The sequence below is a fragment of the Pyxicephalus adspersus genome, chromosome 12 (genome assembly GCF_032062135.1).
Source record: "Pyxicephalus adspersus chromosome 12, UCB_Pads_2.0, whole genome shotgun sequence".
NCBI classification, from domain to species: domain Eukaryota; kingdom Metazoa; phylum Chordata; class Amphibia; order Anura; family Pyxicephalidae; genus Pyxicephalus; species Pyxicephalus adspersus.
In genome coordinates this window covers 44,542,389-44,563,940 of record NC_092869.1, presented here as the reverse complement: position 1 = coordinate 44,563,940, position 21,552 = coordinate 44,542,389, and positions in this window count along the sequence as shown.

Below are 21,552 nucleotides of genomic sequence, written 5' to 3'. Positions count from 1 at the left end.
AGGTGTAACTGTCTCACCTGAAATGCATCCTGAAAATTAGGCTGGGGATATAAACTCACAGTCTGCTTATTCCTGTGTCACTGTCTTGGCTGGAGAGCTGGTAGGAGGGCCAAGGGGAACGGTGAGTAAAGACACAGACTTTGTTGCAAAAAATGTATGGTTAGGGCCCTAGAGTCCTGTACAGCACTAGGTTGGGCTGGATTGCTAGTTATGGGAACTAACAGCGAGTTAGTGGCCAAGCTTTATTTTTGCTGTTTGTTTTGTTTTGCCTGTTTTTGTTTGGAAATAGTGTTAGTGAATAAAACCTTTGATGCATTTTTAACCTGCTGGCCCTGTTTCCCGCTTGAAACACCCTCCGTTGCTACAGGTGATCTCACAATTATAGTAGGTGTAACCATCTGTAATCTCCAAAAATAGTCCCTATTAGCCCCAAAAATTAACATTTAATCAAATAGAAAGTAAAAAAACAAGCGTACAGCAACAGTTAAAGCGTACCTAAACTCAGAAACTTCACTTTCTGAGAATAAACTGGATGCCAGGATGACGCGTGACCTGATGCAAGACACCCCTGAATGGATCAGACTGCACCGCTGGATTGAAGGTAAGTGTAATATTTTTTTTTTTTTGCCACTTTTCATTTTTTTTAGTCTTTAACACATGGCTTTGGGTTTAGAATGTTTTGCATTTGGAAAATGGGTAATGTTTTGGGGGTGGAGGACGAATCATATATATGAGATGACTTTTCAATTATTGATTGAAATTAGCAAGACAGGAGGACAAGGAGGTCAAATAGCCAAAATATCAAACTCGATTTTCTACGGTTCATTGACTAGCTGTTAAAAGCATTACAAGAACTTGTTTTAGCGAACATCAGCTACAAAACAAAAGGTTCAGATATTACTCCATTTCAGTTATGACTCCAGCAGATTTCTTCTTAGGCCCGCATGTTCTGCCTCTTTAAAGATAGGGGTGATACCCTAAACCTGGGCTCCAGTCTTGGAGTTGCACAGCCTTCTCCATCAACACCTAGCACATATTTCCCAACAAGGGAAATGCTGAAGGGTTTCCTTTTTTCTAAAAAGGACTACTGGCAAAAGGGCCCCTCCATATCATTTAAAGCTATGTCCAATGCACAAATAGCAAATTCATCACAGGTTGACCACCTGCTCAAAAACACAGGACTCTCTGTACCCACTGCTCACCCAGGACCCCGGAGCGTCTACAAAAGGAGGTGTAATACAGATCATCCAATGTTCTGCTTGATAAAACACAAACGTGTAGATAAGACAAGAAGTGCAAGGCTGCTAGGGAACATATTAAGGAACTGTCGATCTGCAAGGCAAAGATCAGAAGCAAGTAAGTTTTAGCCTCCACCCCATTACCCCCACTCAGTTTATCCTCCACCTTCCTCTTCCTTCCTACCAGAAAGCAATCACTACCGAAACACAGAACCCTAAATCCACTTGTCTTCCAACTGGTCATATGAAAGTATGGGTTCTACCTCATATTGTGGATGATACTTGGCCAGGTCTTTATGAAGGTTGAATGGGGCTGGGCATCATTAATATTATACAGTATGTATGTAGCACCATCATATTACGCAGCGCTCTACAAAGTCCATAGTCATGTCACTAGCTGTCTCTCAAAGGAGCTCACAATCTAATGTCCCTACCATAGTTATATGTCAATATTACAGTGTAAGGTCAATTTTGAAAGGAAGCCAATTAACCTAACTACATGTTTTTGTAATGTGGGAGGAAACATGGGGACAACCTGCAAACTCCATGCAGATAGTGTCCTGGCCGAGATTCAAACCTAGGACCCAGCACCGAGTGCTAACCACTGAGCCACCATGCTGCCCATCATTAAACTTTAAAGAGAGCCTATGCCAGATAATGGAGCAAAGTGCCTGGAGGGAAGCATCAGAGAAAAGGTGCAAATTGTGAGAGTTGCATTTCTTTATTTTTACCATTGCAAATTTTTTTTTTTATATTTTATTTTTCAGTTGAAGTTAGGCTTTATTTGTAAAAATGCATGTTAACCGATGATCCGAAACAACAGGAAAATGCACGGCATTAAGAGGTGGAATAGGCCATGCGATTTGTCTTCATCTGTCACCAGCAGTGGCACATGCAATTGTCTTCAAATGGAAAAAAAAAAAAAAACAGGCACATCAATTTACCAAAGAATTTTATTTTAAAAGCAGGAAACAGAAATTGTCCTCGGTCGTTTCGAAAGTATTTTCATATGAAATATGTAAGGGTCATTCTCAGAGTGTTTAATGCATTTTTCTGAATAACACTGATGAGTGGGCACAATCACCGCATGTTTACAAGGTGATATAAGCTTATGTCAAATCCCCTACGTCTGCACATAAAAGTACGAATGAGTTCTGTAATGAGGACCAGCGCTCCGTAATGCCAGTCCTGGCTCATGCTTGTCCTGACATTAGCAATCGCTGAGCCAAAAATTGCTACCTTCCCATCCTTCCTCTCATATACCAGGGCCACTTAAATTCCATTCATTCCCAATAAACGTACTTATCCAGGCTCCATCGTTCTACTTCTTTATTAATGTCTCCATCAACATATTACGTATGTAGAACATATGCAAAAAAAAAAACCTTCTAAACAGGTTGTGCTGCCATGGAAACAAGAAAAGAGTTAGCAAACAGGGCAAGCGGAGACAATTACATTAGGGAGTTCATTAGATAATATAAATTTAGTTATGAAGTTTCCAGTAAATTAAGAGCCATCATTTATTTTATCTAGGAAGCAAACAGGAGCCGTCAGCTTGGCAGGCAGAGCCGTGGGTTGCTACCTATTTACAGTCAGATGGCGTTTAAATAGTAATTAGCCTGACAATGGTCAAAGGTCTGTTCCACCTGAGAATAAACTGACTCATAACACTAATAAACCCCTCCAATTCTGTCTAAAAAATACAGATTTTCCTGGTTTTCAGAAACAAACTTGGTGCTGAGACATAAAGAAATGCTTTGGGTTAGACCCTGACCACCTAAAAGTAAACTTTTTAATAAAAGTTTTCAAAATGTATTACAAACCAGTGAGAGAAGAAAAGGAAATGTAATCTGGGTAAATGTATTTTAGAATGCATTGAAGATGAAAGAATGACACTGGTATGAATGTGCCATCATGGTGGGTGGCCAAATCTGCAGCAAATCTGTCCACCACTCGGAGGTTCAAGTGGAATCTTGTGTGTCTTCTGCACAAATAAAGCTAAAATACATCATTTTATAACGCTCCACCCTTTATCACAAAGTAAGCTGTTAAATAAATAGTAAATATGGATTTTCAGCATAGATTGGGAAACAAAAGGCCTACCAAGACTTCCAGAACTGGAGATGCCTTCTGGGTGGTCATCTAGAAGAATGCGCTCCTACAATAGACTGGAAGCCATTTTACATTAAAACTTAGACAACCCAGGCAGTGGTGTGGTACAGTGACATCCTGGGAGATGCTTTCTTAATTGTTAGTTTAGTACAAACATTTCTGAGTGGAAATATGGATGGGCTCTTTATTTCTTCAGGTTTTGGAGACAACAAACAAATTCCATTGGCATACATAAAAATCCCCACGTTTTCCGGTTTCTGGATGGTATTTAGCATTTTTCTTGCCTTTGTACAGTTTGTTGTTGTTTTTCTGTTTCGATACCCTGGTTTAAGTCTGACCTGATTTTCTGGATTTTTTTCAGAGGTTTAGCTCCTGATTTGATCTCCGTTTTTGACCTTGGCTTGCCTACTGACCAACAAGTTTTATGGTACCAGCCCTGACCTTGGCTTGCCTATTAACTATGGCTCCTCTGTTACAGTACCTGCTTTGACCTTAGTTTTTCTATTATCACTGTTTCTGTGCTACCTGTCCTGACCTTGACTTGCCTCCTGACCATTGCTCGCGTGCTTGCCTCCTGACCATTGCTCGCGTGCTTCTTGGTCCTCAGTCTGTTTGCTATTTTCAGACCAGACCTGGTTGTCTTGAGACATCCTTTATTTTAGGTATCACTGTGCTATCTCAAGGTTCCAAAAAGTACCGATCAACTTAGATGCCAATGTTCTATTTTTATGGAATCCCTAAGTGTCAGAGCACCATTGATAGGGAAACCCTAGACGTCAGAATGCAATTTTTAAGGAAACCCCAAATGTTTGGGTGCCATTGGTATGGTAACCCCAAATGCCAGAGTGCCATTGTTCGGGAAATCCCAAATGTCAGAGTGCCATTATTATAGTGCCCCAAGTATCAGAGTGCCATTGTTAGGGAATCTCCAAGTGTGAGAGTGCCAGAGTGCCATTGTTAAGGAAAGCCAAAATGTTAGAGTGCCTTTAATATAGTGCCCCAAGTGTCCAAGTTGCATTGTTAGGGTTTCTCAAACAAGAGCACTCTGATGCTTGAAGCTTTCCTAACAATGGCAGTTTGACACTTGGGGCACTATAATAATGGCACTCCAGTACTTGGGCTTTCCCTACTATTGGCAATGTTGCACTTAGGGCTTTCCTAAGTGCAAAAATGCCAATATTAGGGAAAGCCCAAGTACTGGAGTGCCATTATTATAGTGCCCCAAGTGCCAGAGTGGCATTGTTTAGGAAACCTCAAGTGCCAGAGTGGCATGATTATATTGCCTGAGTGCCTCTGTTAAGGAAATCCCAGGTGTCAGAAACCACGAGTGTCAGGGCGTCATTGTACAAGTGCCATTGTTAGGGAAACCCCAAATGTCAGTATGCCATTATTATGGAAACCCTAAGTGCAAAAACACTATTGTTAGGGAAAGCCCAAGTATAAGAATGGCATTTAGAGGTTCTATAACAATGGCACTTTCACACCTGAGGTTTCCCTTACAATGGCAGAGTGCCATTGTTAGGGAAGTCCCAAATGTCGGAGTGACATATTATAGTGCCCCAAGTGTCAAAGTGCCATTGTTAGGAAAGCTCCAAGCGTCGGAGTGCCATTGATAGAGAGACTCCAAGTGCCAAAGTGCTCCTGTAAGGGAAACCCCAAGTGCAAACACGCCATTATTAGGGAAAGCTAGAGTGCCATTTTTTATAGTGCCCCAAGTGCCAGTGGCATTGTTAGGGGAACCCCAGGTGTCCAAATGCCATTGTTATAGAACCTCTATCTGTCAAACTGCCATTGTTAGGGAAATCCCAAATGTCAGTTATGGTTATATACCATACAAGTGTTGCTATGCTATTGTTTTGAAATCATAAAGTATCAGCATCTGGCATTTCTGATTCCACAGTTGCATGTATTTCATTGTTATGGGACCCCAGGTGATAAAGTGTCATTTATAATGATTCCAACTGTCAATCCTCCGGGATCCCAAATGTCAGTGTGTTATTTTCCCGATCTACTGTTGCTTCTATTATATCAAACAACCAGGCCCAGGGATGCTTAGGTTGTGCCGATGAAGGCAATACCTTCATATGTTTATTATTTCACTCACAGAGGAACCCATGTGGATATTGTACCCAGCTCAGGTGGACCCAATGTAGAATGGTTTCATCAACTATTCATTCAATGAAAGTATTTTCCATTTCTCAAAATGAACATGTACCTACTGTGCAGAGTAACACATCTTCATGTCAGGTAAAGGTAAAATACTAGATTAATAAACTCTATTATCATTACCGGAGCGCGGGCCCTGGGGCCACAGGCATGATTCATTAAGACATGAGCAATGCAATTGACTCGTATTAACTTTATATCTTTTCATTTATATCACTAATGATTCTGGTTTCACAGAGCTGCCTTTGCCCATTCCTATCCAGAGTAATTAAATGTGGAGCCAAGTTCAATCAAAGGGGATTATGGGAGAACTGATAGCGCTTCAACCCATACTGTGCACAAGATAATATGTTACAGAATGTCGGATATTAATAGCACACCTGTTGTCCCTTTGCCATGATCACTCTATGGATTACTTTACAAACTTAATCAGAAAAAAATGGTTATTTCAGGCTTAATTGTATGAAGAAGTGCATCTGCGCCATGGAGGAGATGAAAAACAGATATAATTTGGGGTCTTGGATAATTGCATACATGCTTTACCAAGTAATAAGATATGGTAGGTTCATAATAGGAAAGCTTAAGTGTTATTTGGGGGGGGGGGAATATATATTTTAAATATATTTTATAAAATATATGTCTACCTGAGAGGGAAGCTTATTGTGCTTTGCCCTCCACCAGTATATAGGTGTATCGTCTGTGTTTAGCCTGGAAGGGGTGATGTTGAAGTTGGTGTCAACATAAAAGAGGAAAAGCTGAATTTTTATGGCAACAAAAATAGTTTACTTTATATAAATATATAGCAATCTAACATAAAAAAAGTCTCAACTGAACTCACCATCAGCACATACAGAAGGATTGAAACAATATCAGTTGTGGTTATATATTCATCTCAGAAGGTATTCAATACAGGAGATTGTCTCTGCACCCAACGCGTTTCACCGTATGGCTTCCCCAGGGGAGAGTAGAGACTGAATTGAGGGTTCTGAGGGATGGGGTTTAACATGAAGATCCTGTCTGTGTGTATATGGGAATATGAAATGGAATATACATGATTGAATAAAGCCGAAGCTGGGGGAAAAAGAAGTAGGAGTTTTATAGTCTGGGGGCTTGTCCTGGTAGGTAGATTCCTAAATTGGTATACAGAATAATGAGCCAGATAGCTGAATGATGCGGACAGTCAGAGTGACTGTGCGAGCTAAAGGAAAGAAGACAAGGTGTCAACTTATTTTTTTTCATATATCCTGTAGGAAAAGGATAACTGCAGGTAGGTCTAAAGAATTCAGTTAATATATTTTTTTTACTGCAATTTTCTTGAAGGTGTCACCCAATCTTGCACTTGTGCAGTGTGAGATTGATGGCATGGGAAGAAGAGGAAAAAGATGGCACCGATGCAAGGTCCGCACTGGAACAAAGTGTGAAGACAAGATGATGCAGGACCTACTGGTCTAGGAGCGTTGAGGAACCGTCCTGTAAAAGTAAGTGATATTTTAATTCATTTTTTGGTGATAATTTCACTTTAGGAACATACAACATTGGAATCTTTAAAGATAATTAAAATAAACCAAAAACATATATAGGACTTTCAAGGCAGTCATAAATCCCATCAATTTCGAACTAATTTTTATCACTTTTATTGAAACATTAATATGAATCAGTATTATTTATTATCTGAACATATTAAAACCAACATAAAAACATTTTCACCATTTCGGTGTGTAGGTTCAGACAAATAAAGGGCTCAACATGGCATAATACTCTTGACCCGTTTCGCAGAACTTAAGTCCGCTTCTTCAGAAGATCTAATGAACCCATATGTTGCATTTAAATATCTTTACAATTTTCCTAAATTTTATAAATCAATTGTATTCAACATCAATTTCAACTTACATTTCTTTTGTTGCTTTCCCCTTTCTGAATGTTATATGACAAACTCTAGATGTTGCAATGGGCACAGGACAGGAAAAGGGGGCAAGGAACTAGAGGTCACACACTTTCCACTATACCACCATCATCTCTCCATTACACAAGAAGATTGTTTTTTTTTTTCTGATATCTTTTATTAACATAACAATTACTTATAGATTATTAAACCTTTAAATCCGAATATATATATATATATATATAATCCTTTCCACCAGTGACATATCAAAATCCAGATGAAATAACAATCCCCCATAGACAATTTAATTACAATACAGTTTATTTTTAACATTACTTTTTAATGGGGTAATTGTGCAATTTGGCAGATGAAGCTCTATCCCTTGCACAAGCAGAAGCAAAGATGTCTGTATGTCAGCTATATACAAGATGCCAACAAGCATGTTGGTTGTGTTAGCCCGAGGCTTTGTTTTTATAAAGCAAGCTGAGAGCCATAGATTCGGGTGGTAAATCGGGGGAATTTGTTAAAAAGAGACTGATTCACAAATGGTTAACAAAAAGATTAAACATCTAATTTTGAACATGTGCAATAAGAAACAAGTAAAAATAAATAAAAATGAATTAAAAAAACTAATAATTTCCCTTAAAACAAATGCAAACGCACAGCGTACAGCTGACAGAAGTGGAGGGGGTTTAAACATTTAGCACAACAAATGAATAAAATGTATAGAGTTCAGACTGAAAATCTCCCTTAAATATACATTAATGTGAATAATGCAGAATCTTTTCATTGCGGCATAAGATATATGGGTTGGACGTGTTTTAAAGCCATTAGAGTTCCACAATAATTCAACGTATTAGCTGTCTTAAAATAAAGTGCTTTGTTTCTGTCGGAGTGAAACGTACATTAGAAGGACCGGTTTGTGAGTGCTCTAATATTCCAGTCCCGTTGGGCTACCTATTCTTCTCTACAAAATAGATGTACCCGGTAATTGTTTTCAGACGCCCAGACGTACGGCCACTCTGTATATTTTATTCATTTCGGATAATAAATAATTCTTGTAATAACATTTGCTCATTTTCTATTCATTTAGAGCTACAAATAAAGAACAGCCAATTTTGAATGTATTATCCCGCTGAAACTAGGTCGGAAAAAGTTCATGAGAAAAGTTTTTAGCAACGCTGAACTGAGAGAGACAAAGCCGCAGCTCCTTCTCTATCAGCCGGCAATAGTTGGAGGTTGTTGGATGATTTAATAAAGAAAAGGTGAAATTTTACACAAAGTGCACTTGTTCTTTCTACCAACCTTGCCCATGAACATCAATTTAACCCAATTTTCTGTAATTTAAATTTAATCCAAATTAGTGACGGTGTAATTTTGTTTTACAATATAAAACTACCCAGGAAAAAAAAACTCAGTCCTGTACATTGGCCATATTGTGCAGACTAGGGACTGTAAAACTAGGTAATGTATTCTTTGATACCACTGACACCAATAATTAAATACATTTTTACCTCTGTCTTTCTGGTACTTCTTTATCCCAAAATTACACTCCCAATCCCAACTGCTGCTTTTCTTTGTGTTAAAAAATGTCCCGTGCTCAATTGCCCAAGCCAATGTCAACCAACTGATTGTTTTTTTACATATTCCAGTATCTGTTTGAGGATGTCTGATTAAATGTAAAAATAATGGATTATTTAGGCATTGATGTTGATAAGTACCAAAGGGAAACCAAACATTTGGTGTAGCACAGGACCTGCTTGGGTTCTCCTGCCAGTCAATGGCGACCATTTCCATACAGTTCTCCAACACACCAATGGCTATAGCATTAGGACAAATAAAATCCTGGGGTGTCATTTTTACCAACCTTGACGCCACATCTCTTGGAATATTGTTTGTAAAGAGAGAACCAAATAATTGGAACATCTGAGGTTTCAAAATAAACAAATCAAATAAAAACAATTTTTATTGTCATTAAAATACTAAAATTGCAGATGATTTGCCTAAAAAGTAGTCAAAAACTAAAACTATCTTCTAACTAAGAGCACAGTTCCAACCAAAGATAGCAAAATAAAAGAAAAATCTTAATAAATTTTGAATCAAAACATTAAATTCTTTAACTAATTCTAATTAAACAATTTCCTAACTTAGAACACTGTTTCAACTAAAGCTTGCATGATGAAATCTAACTCTGGGCTTCAAGTGTTGACAATAGGATGGTGACCAAATGCTTATTGACATTTAAATATGCTTCGTAGTACTGATCTGTTTTATCAGGGAGTATTGTTAAAGAAGGAGGTCTGAAGGATAAACATACACAAGGCAAAATTAACAACCAAAAATATAATAACTGATACATTTGGCTTGATCTATTAAAGCTCTCCAAGACTGGAGAAGATCGAATATTATAGGGGAACCTGGGTGATCCAACAAAGCTAGCATGTTTTCTAAAAACATAATTTTTTATTAGTTGGCAAATGTTTCCAGCCTTGGACCAGATCCATTCCAGGTTTGCTGAATCACCAATGATAATCTCTCTTTTTTAGTCTTGGGGAGCTTTAATAAATCAGACCTGTTGTGTATAACACACAATATTAATTTACCGTTTAGTTGTATAGTGATGCCTGGATACACATTATCTGGATGGTGGAACAAATTGATATAATTGACCTTAATTAAAACAGAAGACAACATTATATGATATTGATTAACATCCTAAGATACTCCATAACATAACCACTATAGACAGATGGCATACATCTATACTGCATTGATTCCAGTTGTGTCTCTGCCTGCTGTGGCTTTACATGATCTCCACATTATGTCCAATTTTTATCTATCAGGGCTCTCCCAATGTTGCATTGGTACAATTTTTCTTTAAATAAAGGGCGGATGTAAATACAAGTTCATTGTTAGCTTGAATGAAGCTTTGTATGTCATTACTTGTATTGTATGACATCCCTTAGCCTGTTGTTCAACTTTACATACATTACCTAAACAAAGTGTTAAATTGGTGAATAATTTCCCCACATCCTCCAAATGTGAAGAGTCTGTTAATACCCAATCTGCCCATTTTATTGTAGTCATTATTTTCTTTTATAATTTTTTTATTTCTTTATTTAGAGGACAGATTATTGGGTTTAAAGCGTGCGACAGAGTAGAAAAATTTGAAATCCATATTGTTCCAAAAACTCGGCGGCTAATTGATTTTCCCGTTGTGAATAATACAAAGTGAATGCAAATGAGAAAAAACCAAAGTGAAATATGGTGAGTGTTTTTTTTAGGACTTTTTCTCATTTCTGTCTGCTTAGCGGTCGCCATTTTTAAGCACTCACAAAGACCCCGCTTGCCCTGTCATTCCTGAGATGTATTGTGAATGTTCTGTTTTGCTGCTATTACTGATAAAAGTTACATTTTGTTCTCAGAAAACTTTCATTAGGATAATTTGTCTTGATTTTTGCTTTGACGGATAAAAAAAACCAGCACAGGAAAATATTATGTCTTTATCCATCGGAGAAGAGTGACGGAGGCTGGTTGGCTGTGATCTGCAGAGATCTGGAAATATCAGATGATATCTCGGGGTTAGAGGGTAACAAGGACCACCTTCCATGTTGTATTATCAGTGTGAAAAGTGTCATCACCATAACAACCTCAGAAAGTTTGCTTTTCCGTTTCGCACTTTTCCTATAGCTGCAATTAAAGATGAAAAAAAAACTTCAGACAAGTTTGATCCTTTGCCGCTTGGCAGAACTTTCTGCAGAAATTTGCAGGCTACCAAAATTTACAATTTCTAGACTAGAACTTAAGTCAATGTAGATTCATAATGATTTCAATAAAGCTTATGGACATTCCAAATTTTGCCTCCAGAAAAATTCTAGTGAGTAAATACTGATTTGTGATTCGGTCATCGAATAAATTGGGAGTAGGCAAACTGGAAATTTGCACCAGGTTCTAAAAAATGAGTATTACAGCAAATTATGCAAAATTATTGATGCCAAAAAATATGGGAACATGCTTCTGGAAAATCAGATAAGCCACCAATGGATCCTAACAGCCCTAGAAGCCTGAAAAGATTCTACCAAGTATTCTAAGATAGACCGGTGAGACCTGGCACCGGCAGTCATGGTAAGGGTGAATTGCGTTGTTGCTTTTTGGATCAAATATCCAACATTTGGTTTGATTCTAATAAAATCAACTTGTTTGTACAGAGAATGACCGGATCACAGTTATATCAAAGAGAGCAACTGCTGGGAATTACGGTTGCATGCACTTCTTCTATGTTGTATCTGTTCTGGTTATACTAGAAGTTAAGCATCTAAGTTTTTTTTAGCACACATATTTTATATTCAAAACAAATGTGCAATCTGAGACCTAAGAAATCTAACCTTTAACTCAATGCAGCCGGTAACCTAACCTTAATCATAAACATTCACCTGAACCGAAACCCTGGATCCAAGCTGAGTCTAACTCAATTCTCAATTCTAAATGATACCTTAAACATAATCACCAACAGAAATGTCTAATCTAAACCTAACCCCTCATTTTATTTATAACCTGAACATTAATTCCAGTAATCTTAAGATCTGATCCTAAATAGAGATGAGGTTCAAAAATAAAGGATTGCAAGATCATTGATCCCAGTTGGAGGATTACCCCCCCCCCCCCCCCCAATTCCTCTTCTGACAACAACTGTGGCATACTGTACTTGAATTTTTGGACTGTTTTAAAGACAATGGCCACCAGGGTAAATATCTCTATTGGGAATGCAGCAAACAAAATCTAATACACTCAAATTGATTCTAACCCTTCTTTAAAGTTTTTGCTTTAGATAAACTTTATCCTTAATTTAGTCCTATACTTTGTTATCATGTTAAATGATTGCATCATAATTAATACAGAAATAAACCCTAACTGTGTTGACATTAATGCCTACATTGTAGATTGGTGCATATCATGTGATTTATTATTGTGGGTTTAGGTCCTGTTACCTCCAAACATTGGGGCTGTGACCTTGTCATCACAGTTGATATATCTGTATTTGTACCCCTACACCCTGTCCTTTATACCCCTCTGGCTAGGTAACATAGACCCAACTTTAAAGTTCAGGACTTCTTTAATCTGATCGCATTCATAAATAAACTTCTAAAAAGATTTTGGTTTCCATTGAAGAATGACTTGCAGACCGCAGTCACACAGACCTGTATATGGATATGCACTGAACTTCCTCTTCAGACAAGTAAAATTCCTCCAACACATGTTTAGTAACTTTTAGTTTGGCCACGATTTCCAACCACATGGATCCTGCGTGGAGTTCAGCATGGTGGGGATGCCGGAATTTTTTGGTAAAGATGTGAGAGTCCGGAGATGCCTGGAATAAGCATTAACCCTGCAATAAAAAGCTTGGTTTTAGCTCATAGACGTTTTATGTCTAAGCCATTCTGTCTGGCATTGTTCATTAAGCCCTCCTTAAATTCAAGGAATTTTCAAAGCTCAAAGAGCAGGATTGTGATTAAAAAGCTGGTTGAGGGAGCAGTGTAGTTCTCAGATGGTTTATACAGATTTTAAAAGGCAGCTGGAACTAACTTCTTATGATGATTTTCTTGGTAAGTTGCGTGCATGCACGGGTGACCTGTCTATGGCAGCTTTAAAGGACACTCTTGGTGGGATGAGCAGATTGACTCATCTGAACCCATTTTGCAGAATGTCTGTCTGGCCTCTGAATATTGGGTGTTCTGCAGCTCACTTACCTTCTACGTTTACCTCTCTGCCCTTTCAGAACAAAGATCCTTCACACACATTGCGGACCACTAAATGCACGGACTTAGGACTGTGCATGCGCGGGGAGCCATGTGTCAATTAAAGGGGCAGGTCTGAGCCTGCAATGACTCCGGGAGACGTGGTCTGTGGCTCTGACCGGTGCATCCCTCTATGAGGGGTCCTTCTCCTAACCCCGCTGGTGGGTGAATCGACCAAAGCCACGGCCCACCTGTCAGATTGCCCACAGAGGTTGGGGACCTTTATTGTAATACATATGTTTGAAAAATATTTTAGTCTTTTTTGAGTCATGCTTTAACTTTATTGAACTCTATTGAACACAAAAATAATGCCCTTCACAAAACAGCAAATAGGGCCCCTTTGCTTCATTTTTTATGTAGTTATGCCTTCATGCTGGATTTGGGTCATTTCTAATAACACCACATGGCAGAACTAAACTCTGTATGTAGGCATGAATATTTTTTACATATCCAGCCATCTGCCTTGACTCGTTACCATTTCAGTAGATGACCCCGACACCTCACAGGCGGCTGATGGTTCTGTTGGAAATGCCTGCATTTTCTGCCTTATTAGTATACAAGGCCTAAAACTAAATCCCATTATGCAAATATACTCCCAAATGTTCATACGGAAAGTTTTATTTATGAGAGGCACAATGTTAACTTTTAGGCAAACATTTCACTGGATGAGGGTGAACATGAGCAAGTTGAAGTTTTGATGTATATAAATTGCAGCAACGAATAACTACTGACCACTGGATTGGAAGAGAACTGCGTCGTGTGATGTAAAAAGCATTGAACTTGGTCCCGATCTTTGTCAATCATGAATACAAGTCTTTTGTGAATTTTCAAGAACCTTGAAAAGCCTGCAAACCCAGAAATTATCTGACCCAAGATTTTTTGCCAACTATTAGCAAATGATTTTGAAGAAATCTTTTGCTGGTTTGCTGGATATGATAGGTGAGTCTTTCATAAATCAGGCCCATTGCCTTCCCATATCTCAACCACATGTTATCTCAGCCTTTCTCAACCTTTTTAACATGGGTGAACCCTTAAAATAGTTTTTAGTTTTCAGGGAATCCCATCTATAATTATAACATCCACAGCTCACAGTACATTAGCCAGGTGTCAGTAGGAAGAATGCCTCTTCTATTTCTGATCATTGGGAAGAACATCACCCTTACAGATAGCCAAAAAGATCAGTGGTGTCACTTAAACCGACCTGAGAGGTACAAACTGTTCATTATTTTAGGAACCCCTAGCAACCTCTGGAGTAATCCCGGTTGAGAAATACTGCGTTAGATGCTAGGAGTGATAGAGTCATCCAATGTTCTCATTGAACCATGAACCCACCATGAACCCACCATGAACCCAGAACCCAGGACCATTCAAGGTCACACAGCCTTCTGTGACCTCCACATTGCAAAGAAAGAAAGTTGCAAGAGAAACATTTCATACCATGGATAGTGAAACAGGGACAATGCAATGGACAAAAGCAAATATATCAAAAGATGATGGAAAATGAATGCCAAAAAAAATCTCCAAACATCCTAAAAAACAGGAGGCAGCACAGCCAAATCATTTTCTGAATGGGAAACCTCTGTAAGTTTTTTTTTTTGCTTCCTTTAGTCATATATCCCCTTACTAAATCCTAAGTGAATCCTTAGGAATTAAGTGAATTATTAAGTGAGGACACAACAGTATACCAGAAACAGGAAAAACTAGAGCCTGTTTTTCGCTATTATCAGTGTCTCTACTGGGAAATGTGTCCCCTGCTTCCTGTTTCTATTTCGAGAAATTAGAAGAACTCTACCCAAGGCACAATGGGAACTCTAAAAGCCTGAAATGGATGGATGAGTGGTGCTGATCCCAATTGGGTGTCATAATGGGGAGTATTTAGGTAGAGTAGAAAACCTCTACATAGCCAAAGAGAAGAGGAGCCCAATACAACATATATGGTAGAAAAACAGAATAACACCTAAAGATAGGAATTCAGAATGTATTTCTTCATACAGACAAAAAATACATGCCAATTCATTAGGCGGGTTTGAATTCCCCGCCACTCCCACCATGGGAAAAGTTTTATTAGGGTTCTTGACATGAACATCTCCAGACAATCATCAGCCAATTGGAATGCTGACCACCTAAACAATGGGCTTCCAAGGAAAACAGGAATTTCAATGTGTTTCACTAGAATAGATTAAATGTACTTAAGAAATCTCTAACAATGCCATAAGCAGCATGATGGCTCAGTGGTTAGCACTCTGGCCTTTGCAGTGCTCGGTCCCAGGTTCAAATCTCAGCCAGGACACTATCTGCATGGAGTTTGCAGATAGTGTCTATGGTAGAGACGTTAGATTGTGAGCTCCTTTGAAGGACAGTTAATGATATGGCTACGGACTTTGTACAGCGCTGTATACTGCAGAATATTGGTTATGTATAAATGCTGGATATCTGAACCCAGGCACGTTCCCATAGATAGAGTTAGAGCTTTATAAATGTATAATAAAATTGTGTGACTGTGGGGGGACATTAGAGTGTAAGCTCTTCTGGTTAAAATATAATATAAAATGGCCTTAATAAATTAGTAAATCTGACACCAAAACTTAATCAATCACTGCCTTTTAAAAAAGATGGACCTAGAGGATTCTTCATCACACAGAATATTTGGTGAATGTCAGATTCACCACGTTATCACTGCATTATAAATAGAACCCTTTAGGTCTCTGAATACATCCATGAATTTTGCTAGCCATTTATAAAGACTTGAACCTAGGGCATCAGCAGATAAGCAATGAGATATTTCTGGAGGTGACCAGTAGAAGTTCACACATTTCTCTGATGATGAATCAATGTTTCTTTTGAAATAACTTTTTGTTTAAGTCAGAGCACGCACACATACACCCCCGCAGAAAAGAGAGGGCCGCAACGGAGGTGTCAAAAAGACTTCTCCCTGCCATGGAACTATGTGGGCACACAACAATAGCAGCAGAAGGGAATGGAAGCGCATTAGGGTGACAGCCAGCTGTGCAGTAAGTACACATAATAGAACAAATGACAGAGGCATATTGGTGACTTGTCACATTCAATATTTTTAGATTACTTTCATGCTCCATACGGCTCTGTCTGACAGTAATTCTCTCTCTTTAAATGGCGCCGTTCTTTCCTACTTTGCATTGTGATGTGTTTATTGACTGGCATTGTTCTGTTGGGTTCATGCTGGGTCTTGTGGGCCGTAATAAGCTGCACATAGAGAAAAAAAAAAGATTCCGAGCCTTTATTCTATGTTTTTATTTATTTATTATCAATCGGAAATGTGTTTGTTAAAGATGTAAATGAGGCTGGCAGAAGGAGGTTGTCACGGTTACCTCTTCCTCGCTAAAGCGCAGGCGTCTCTCTACTGCACATGTGGGCAGTTCTAACCCTGGGTGTGCCTGCGCTCCCAAGTTTTATCAGTTTTGCCCATCCTGTCTGCCATTCAGGAAATAGCCTCTTAATCACCCCTGCCTATTTAGCTAGCTCAGACACAGCACTCAGCGTTTGTGCAACATGTCTTCATTAGCGCCGAGCCCCCTAGCTCTGCTGCTGTTGTTTAATTCAGTGTTTCCCTTGTTTTGCCCAGTGTGTTGTTTCCAGCCCATTCCCTTTTCCTGTTCCAGTGTTCCCCATGTGTCTGTGGATTCCTGTGTCACATGTGCCTCTTGTTGCTTTTAGTGTCTCCTGTGTTCCCTGTGTCTGCAGTGGCTCCTGTGTCACTGGTGTCTATTTCCTGGACCCCTGGTATTTGACCCCTGGCTTGTGACCTGATCTCTCTTGCTTGCTGCCTACTTTTACCTCAGCCTTCCTTGACAACTCTTCTGCTTAGTGATTTGGTACCGTGTATCATTCTGCCCACCCTGGTGTGCACTAGGACCACAACCTGGCACAACATCCTATCCACTCTTCTCACTGCTTTTACTCTGCGCCTCGGCCCTTCTCAGGGCTTATACCAAGTCTGTGGAAGCCATAGCGCCCCCTAGTGGCCCTGTCTGCCCAAGAGATTCTGTAAAGACAGTGGGAGATTTCCCTTCATCAGGACGAAAAGCTACAACCCAAAATGAGGGTGCTCCGATGTCTGCAAAAATGCTGCACAAATATCCAATAAAAGTACCAACAACAGCAGTGCATGCTTGCTTTTTGTTGCTGACTGACTGCTCCCCACACTTGGATCGGCAAAGGTTTACCTTTGCACATTTTTTACTTTTTACATAAAAGACTTCACTCGAGACTCGGCATGATTGTGTTCATTGTATCTTTGGGTCATATTGCTGCTGACTTCCATCCTACACATTCATGGCCAAGCATCCAACATGACAAAAGATAAAAAAAACGTAGAGTACAGCACATTCCAGGGGGCACCTGAGGATACAAAGCCCACTGTGCTCTCGGTTTAATGTTTGTTGTACCGGTGACTCATCTGCAGAATGAGAGGGAATAAATTAAGATTTTAGACAAAACTCCAATCAATCGTCAGCCAGCACTGACAGGGTAGCCTGGATATGATTCTGTGAGCGGGATGCTAGAGGAATCCATGTCCAGATTGATGTATGGAGAGGCCTGCAGATTCATAAAGTGTTACATTAACAAACAGCATCTGGCCGCAGCTCCGGAATTTGTCATCCAAGCTGATCAGCAAATTATTTGCATCAGTCAATGTCTCCGGCACTCTGCTACAACGCTTCATTCTGTAAATGAGTACAGTAATAAGACAGGCCTCACAGAAAAGCACGCATTAAGAGACGCTTTCAAGCTGGAGTCGCAGAGCGGCGGTCATGCCGGGGCCTCAATGATGTCATGGAAGCTTATTTATGACTTGTGTCTCCATTACTGTCCTGAAGAATTCAGAAACATTTCACTGTTACAGAATTCTATAAACAAAGACAAATGTACCCAATAAGGAACTGGTATGTTAAAGGTAAATTCATGTAATAAACAAATTAAGCAGCTTAATGTATTCATTTATTAGCAATTAGTGTACTTGGACCTGATTTGGCGTAAGCCTTGTCATACCTGTGCAGCAGGGTTCATGCTAGGGAAAGTAGAAGCAATACAAAATGCCTATTAGCTATGCTCTATTGCTCATGTGTTCACAAGGAACATTTGGATTGGGTGAAAAAGAAGAATTACAGAAAGGAAAGCTCATTTCTTTTCTTTTCACCATACATTGGTTTGGGGAGAACCACCTTTAAGTGTTACTGAATTGCATCAGAGAAAAATCAGGTCTACTCCCCCAGCAGCAAGTCCTGTGCTATGGCAGAGTTGTGTATGAGGGGGTGCTGAGAAGTTCCTGACTTTGCCCCCTTCCAGATGAAATAGAAAAATGAGTGTGGGGGCATATGACAGCCTAATATCTTAATATGTAACTGTGCAAATATCAGGTCTTTGAGATTCCTAAAACAGTTTTTTCTTTTAGTGAGAAGCTGTGATGGCAGAGGCACAAGCAAGTTTCACGTCGTTGGAGTTACGGGCCGTCATGAAGTTTTTGTGTAAGGACATTCACACTGAGATGTCAGAAACACTGGGGGAGAAGTGTCCTTCCTACAGCACTGTCATACCTGGATATCTCGTTTCAAGACCGGGCATTTCACCGTGGAAGATGAGCCCCGCAGTGGGCGCCCCTCAACCTCAACTGACCCGTCAACCTGCGATGCTGTCCATGAGCTGATTTTTGAGGACCGGCGAATATCCACAAAAAAGATAGCCCAGATACTGGACATCTCAGAGGAGCGTGTTGGGTTTGTCACCAATATCCTAGACATGTGCAAGCTTTCATCGAATTGACTGAGGTGACCTAGTGACTGAGGATGAAACCTGGCATCGCATCTATGATCCTGAAACCAAGGAACAGTCAAATGAATGGCACCACAAGCCAGGAACTTCTTAGCACCCCCTCGTAAATCACAAGACTGAATGAACAAAACCAAAAAAAAAATTTGGTAGGTTTAACAGCTTCCATATATTCATTCCATGCTTGGAGTTCAGCTTTAAATTCTGTGAACCTGGTTTGGATTGCAGTGCTGGAATATGAATGTGAAACAGATTGGAGACATGGGCCACTGGAGAGATGCGATTATTACCTCTTCTATTGCAGGAAACATCCATATTGGGTGACCTACAATGTCTCTTTACCCTTTATATCATGGAAGATAATGAAAGCACCTGAGAAAAACCCCCAAAAAACACGCAAGCTCCATCTCAGTCTAGAGATGCAAGGCCTCTGGGCTAAAAACCAACAAAGCTCTAAAAATGGAATGATTTTCCCTTGCGAAACAAAAGAGAGCAGTAAGGATGATATCTATTCCACACTGCTAACAACACATTACAGACAGAGGTTGTGCTGTACAGCGCAGGGAGGTCTGCAATCTGCAGTGTTCCTGTTTGTGTCTATTACCAGATCCCATTTGTATCGTTACCGTCTGGCAAGGCTTCTGTTTCTCCATAAAACCCTCCAGAGTCCCACAGATACAACCACATGAGGCTCCTAATGAGATCTCTACCATTCTATTACATGGATACTACGATCTTTGGACTACATGTATTTTTAAGGTCTTCTACATTGGTTAATATCACTTAATGCAGCTTTTGGAAGCCTGGCCGCTCTAAATGGGATGAAGTCATGTCTTTCGGCACCACTAATCCAACCAAACTCGAGGAAGGGATCATGTTGCACGGTGATTCAGTGACATAGTTGAGGATTTGGTGTCTTATGTCAGACAATGTGCAGAGACAGGACATGGAACATCAACTGCACAGCTGTGATCTGGGTATCTATAATATCATATAAGCCAGACACATATATAATGAAATGCTAAAACTTCAATGATGGAAGATCGCCAAGCCATCCAAATGGGTTGATTTATATTGCGCCAACTGCAAAGTAGACAAAACCCTTTCTATTCCTCTGATGACACATTTTAGACAATCTCAACTTGATCATCACTGATTAAGGGAGCAACATAAAGTAAAGCTTGCATCTAAAATGTAGGGTCCCCTGTAAAGTTGTCCCTTACTCCCCTTTATTGAACCACCTGTATAAAACACTTGTAAAAACAATTTACTTACCTTGGCCCCAGCTCCCATCAGGCTAGACAAGATGATTTCATTCTAGGTGTCTCATGGCAGAAACTTAGGTTTCAATAGAACCAGCCTCCTCTATGGCCGTACCACAGTTGGAGCGCTAGAAACCCTTTACACATAGAGACTATAAATTACATTTAGTTGGAATCTAGTTTTAGCAGATGTAAGCCCAGTCACGTGTAGGCTCAGCAGTTGGCACTCGCACCTTCTATCACTAGGGCCTAGGTTTAAATCTTGGTTTGTGTGCCTTCCATGTAATTTCATGAGTTTCCTTCAACACCCTGCAAACATACTGGTAGGTAATGGTCTTCTTGCCTTCAATTAGTGTTCCTTATCTAGGGTTCCTTCAGAGATGGCTAGGGGTTCCTTAGCAATGCATCACTCTCAGATCAGTATAACTGACACCAATGATATTTCTCACTATCTGTAAAAGTGAAATTCTTCCCAATGACCAGCAATGTGAGAACCATTCTTCCCATTGTCCACCACAGTAATGTATCGTGAGCTGTGGGTGCAGAAATTATAGAAGGGGTTTCCCAAGACCTGAAAGTTAATTCAAGGATTCACCCATGTTTAAAAGGCCAAGACTCTGGAATGGACAAAACATCAAAATCTCACCTGAGAGACAGTTTGTGATATAACTAATGTGCGAAAAAAATATTTGATAATATTCACCAAAATCTCTTCTCATTCTATTAGTTGCCATTGCTTGAGTTTATATGTTTCACTGCTGTTATTGCCCTGAAAAATCCCATGCATCCCCTATTGGAGTGTATGTCCTGGAAAGGTGCAAGAGATGAACAGCGCTGAGATGCAACAAAATACAATGTTATAACAATGTCCAAAATTTTTTATTCAAAACAAGGACACTTGTTAGTAAGGTTCTCAGCAAATAAAAGTCACCCAGTTAGCAAACCTCCAAAGAGTCTACCTGTGAATTTTTGGAGATGAGAAAGAATGACACCTTTGTGCTGAAAGTATACAGACTAAGAATCACTGCTACACCCCCATTTAATGGAACATGAAGGAATTGTTGGTTACACCAACAAGAGATTTTTTCCACCACTTTCTTTATGCTTGCTTTCAAAGTAGTAAATGGAAGATAGATGAAAGGTTTAGTACAGTAGAATATTTTAGGTAATTAAATAATACATTTTTGACATCTACAATGTGCAGGGCATCACAGAATAATATCAATGACATCATAATTATATACTGTATTTTTTGCCGTATAAGACGCACTTTTTCTTCCCCAAAACTGGGG